Source organism: Indicator indicator, chromosome 34 (assembly GCF_027791375.1).
Source record: "Indicator indicator isolate 239-I01 chromosome 34, UM_Iind_1.1, whole genome shotgun sequence".
Classification (NCBI taxonomy): domain Eukaryota; kingdom Metazoa; phylum Chordata; class Aves; order Piciformes; family Indicatoridae; genus Indicator; species Indicator indicator.
Window position 1 is genome coordinate 1,951,470 of NC_072043.1, and position 4,720 is coordinate 1,956,189.

Genomic DNA, 4,720 nt, shown 5'->3' on the forward strand with positions numbered 1-4,720 from the left:
ACAGGAACCTTTGACTCTGCTAGAGAAGGTCAATTACCTTCAGATGGTGCTTGCTTTACAATCATCTGGGGTTCTGGAAGAGAAGCTTATGCAAATGCTGAAATAGTTTAAAAGACTTCCAGTGAAAGGCTGGGCTGTGACAGCTGCCACAAAGCCAAGGTAATTTGGATGGGTTTTTTGGTGGCGTTACTCACAAGTGACTCCCAGGGGGCTTATTACTCTAAAGCCTGCAACTTTACTTTAACTCCTTCTGCCTTGTTCCAGGGTTGAGGATGTTATGATGGACATGGAGCATTTCCTGTGCTCCCTTTCCATTTCACAGTTGGCTGAACTGGGAGGGGAGGATGAAGTTAATTTTATCCCCCAAAATTTGAGGGGAAAAAAAAAATCAGAATTGCAACTAATTCCTGAAGATCTGAGGAGGGGAGATTTAGACTGGAGATTAGGAAGGAATTCCTTGCAGTGAGGGTGGGGAGACAATGGAACAGGTTGCCCAGGGAGGTTGTGGATGTCCTCTCCCTGGAGGTGTTCAAGGCCAGGCTGGATGAGGCCTTGAGCAACCTGGGCTGGTGGGAGGTGTCCCTGCCCAGGACAGGGGCCTGGAACTGGATGATCTTTAAGGTCCCTCTGACAATTCTGTGATTAAAACCTTAAAGGATATAAATGAGCATCTGCACAGCTCAGCTTTGATTCTGGGAGAGGAGGCAATGTGGGGAATACAACAGTGCTTAGCTTTCACTTCCTCATGGAATTAAGCCTCAAAATTTCTTTATTCCATATGAGGAGGTAGCTGAGATTTTGGGTTTCCAATAAGCAAAGGGACTTGTTGGAAATAGCCTGCTGGGAACACAGAAAATACAAATCCACTTTAAAAATTACCTCTTCCATGCCTAAATGTCATCAAGGTGGACTTGGTTTACGTGCTTCACCTTGGCAAGCACTCTCTTTGGCTGTGAACTCGAAGAACTGCTGGGTTCTGCAGAAGCTTATCTCTCTTTTCCTATCTCAGCAAAGGCATTGCCTTTGTGTGTGAGTGATAATTCCAGAGAAATGGAAAGGCCATGTTATCTAGGAGTCAAAACATGTGCACCTGGAAGCATCAGAAAATGAAATCAAAAGCTCTCCAGCTGTTTAAAATGCTAGGAGATTAATTATTTTTGTTCACTGTACTTCCTAGAGTCATTCTAAGAGGCAGGTGTTTCTTGCTCAGTTGAAATATGATTTTATCACAGGCTGGGTAGAGATGGGAGCATACCTTTTAGTCCAGCTTTATGGAAGGAGCAGGAAGAGATGCACCAGAGTCTGATGGAGAAAATAAAACCTGGAGGTTTAAGGAGGTTGTGCTTTGTGGCTTCTAAAAATGCTTTGTTAAATCTCAGGGCTTGTGTGGTTGGAAATCTTTTGTGCAGACCTCTGAAGGCAGTTTGTTTGATGTCATTCCGCCACTGGTGACCAGTTAGCTGTGATTACCTTCCTGGGATTCTTTGTGAGGGACTGAAAAATTGGTTCCTCATCAGTAGCAGAGGGGTGCAGAGGGATTTAATTCAAACACCACAAAGCCAATCTGAATATTTCAAATCTGTCAGTGGGATTTGGTATCAATTCATGCTGCATGCTTTGTTTTAGATCTGAAGTGAGCTACACAGTCATTACCCAGTGGTTACTCTCTGCTGACTTGAGGTACTGGAGTTACGGTTTCTGCTTGTGCTTATCACACCACACACATTTCAGTATTTGTGTTCTGAGATCTTGTCATGGTTGAAAAAAGGAGACTTCTGTGAACTTATTTGGCTGCTGATGGTAGTGAGAGATAACAAATGAAGATAATGAAGAGCTGGGACCTACCCAGACAGGCTTTGTGTGGGTGTAGCAGTGAAATATGGCCAAGCATGGAGCAGAGCAGTGCCTGAGGCCTTCCTGACAGCAAGCAGTTAACATCTCCTTGGGTTTTTATACCTAAGTGATGTTTTATCCACTGGAGCCTAAACTATGCTGCTAAACCAAGTGAACCCCCAAACTGTGACAATGAAGTAAAGGTCAAGTGGCTTAATTAAAGCTTGTAAGCTGGAAAGCAAGGGAAGAATGAATAAGAATTGTTTCCTGGGCATTGCAGGAAGCTCAACGAGATCCTCCTTCCCTTCCCCTTCTTTCTCCAGGAAAAACATTTCCTGATAACCTCAGTTTAAACTCCTTCCTCTTCCTAGAAACCACTTGGGAATGAGAGGGTAAAAGAAGAGAGGGAAATGATGGTGTGGTACAGGTGCCATGGGACCAGCTTCTCCTGGATGTAAGCAAGTAGGGCAAGAAGGGAAGCCTGAAACTCCTGCCCACTTAGACTGTGTCAAGACAGAAGGGACTTGAGGGCTGATCCTGCAAGCTCCAAATGCTAAGCTTCACAGCATGCTTATCCTCAGGACAAGTGAGACTCCTGGCTAAATTCAACTGTGCAGCAACACTGAAAAGCAGCTTCTGGCTTGCGTGTGTGTGTGGCTGGGGCAGTCTGGGTCACAGCAACTGCTACACCTTAAGAGCTCTGCTGTTCAAGTTGAGTGAGAGACAATGTCCTATCCTCCTTCCTTTTCTTCCCCACCATGGTCCCTCTTCAAAGTGCTGGAGACACTCAATTATTCAGTTCCTGGGACTCCCTTCTCTGTCCTGCTCAACATAGCTGCAGAAACATGTCTTGTTTTGAACTGAATCCTTTGGTTTCCAAGTTTCTCTAGCCACAAAGAAACCAGGAAAAATAAAACTCGATGGGCGAGACTACTCTAAAAGAATCTGAATCAGCCAAAAGCTCAGCCTCTCCCTCTTGCTTGGCTCAGAAACTTGGCTCCCTCAGCTCTGCTTGCAGTTCAGCCTGGTTGTTGTCAAGAGAAGAGGGAGATGGGGAGTTGTGGGGAATGGGATGCAGAGTGGTGTTGAGGAAGTGTCAGTGTTTCTTTGTGAATGGCAGCTGCTGGTCCAGAAGATATCTTCCCTCATTCTCATCTTTTGCAATAGCATTAGCCACCCCTGCAGTGTATTCTGTGTATGTTTCACAGGTACAGGTGAGCTGCTACACAGCAGCACTTGGGCTTTGTGCTTCACAACATCTGGTGGCAGACTGTTGTGTGTAGTTGTGCTACTGATAACTGCTGAAAGGTAGTGGAAATGCAGCTGTGTGCTCCAGGAAAGCTCTTCAGCAGAGCTCAGTGGCTTAGCCTTGAAATGCAGCTGTATGCACCAGGAAAGCTCTTCAGCAGAGCTCAGTGGCTTAGCCTTGAAGGCTTCAGTCCTCAGCTGTGTGGTAGCAGCATCCAAGCATCTGTGGCTTGAATCTGTCCTTCTTCCCTCTGGAACCTTAAAGTGTTGGTTTTGTAGGAGAAAGATCTCTTTTCCATGGTGTCCTGTGATAGGACAAGAGGTAATAGATACAAACTGGAACAGGAAAAGTTCCACCTCTACATGAGGAGAAACTTCTTTACTGTGAGGGTGCTGGAGCCCTGGAGCAGGGCTGCCCAGAGAGGTTGTGGAGTCTCCTTCTCTGGAGGCTTTCAAGACTCATCTGGATGTGTTTCTCTGTGACCTGCCCTAGGTAACCCTATTTTGCCAGTGGATTTGGACTCAGTGATCTCTGGAGGTCCCTTCAATGGGATCTCATCTTTATACCACACAAATGGAAGCTGAGTCACCTAGGAGAGCCTCATTAATTCTCTGCAAGTGGATAAAAAGTTCTGTGAGCCTAAATGTGAGTTAAAATGCAAACATGAAGTAAAAAAGAGTGCTGGGGTGGTGACAAAAATCATCAGAGGGAAAACTATTTGGATTGCCAAGCAAAACCTTGTAGAGGAAGGGAAAAAGACAACATTTCACATGATTAAAACATGAGGGCCACCTATGTAAGGAAGTGGATGTTTTACAACTCATCATCTGAGTGCCAATTTTATTTATTTATTTATTAATCCAATACCTCAAAATTTTGAAGTATTCAGTCTCATGCAGACTAAAGAAAATACAGAAGAGTACTATTTAGCCATTCAGGGCATAAGAAACATCAGAAATGACCCAAATCCCAGTGAAATTCACTTAAACACTGCCATTTTTCAGTTGTGCAACATAGGTCTTAGAGCTTAACATTTAAGGATGCCCACTAAGAGTCAAGTAACTTTTTTTTGTTTTGTTTTTTAACAAGAAGGACATGCAAAGAGTTCTTTAAAACAATTAAAACCAAAACACAATTCTCCAAATATGCTGAGTACTTAATACTGGATCCTGCAATGGCCAGACATGAAAAACCTCCCTCTTATTTCAACAGGAGGCACCTCTATAAGCTGATTGCCTGATCAATCACTGTAGAGGTTCTGCAAATGTAGATTGCTCCCTATGTAGCAAACAGGGAAGTTTCACAGAAACCAGCTGATTCACAATCAGAAATGACGATAAAACGATATTAAGTCTAGGAAGAGAATTTCACATTCTTTTGGGTTTGGACAGTAATTATCTAATGTAGAGGAATTCTCCTGAGTGCTTTATCTGGCAGCACAGAATGATTTCAGCTCCATGTTATCCTTCTAACTGTTTAGTATATCTGTTTAAAAAAAATCTCCTTGTAAGGTGTTATCTACTTATATTTTATAAAGGTATATTCCTCTGCTACAATGTTTTTACCCAGGGAGGTGGTGGAGTCACCATCCCTGGAGGTGTTCAAGAAATGTGTGGACATGGCCCTTTGGGACATGGT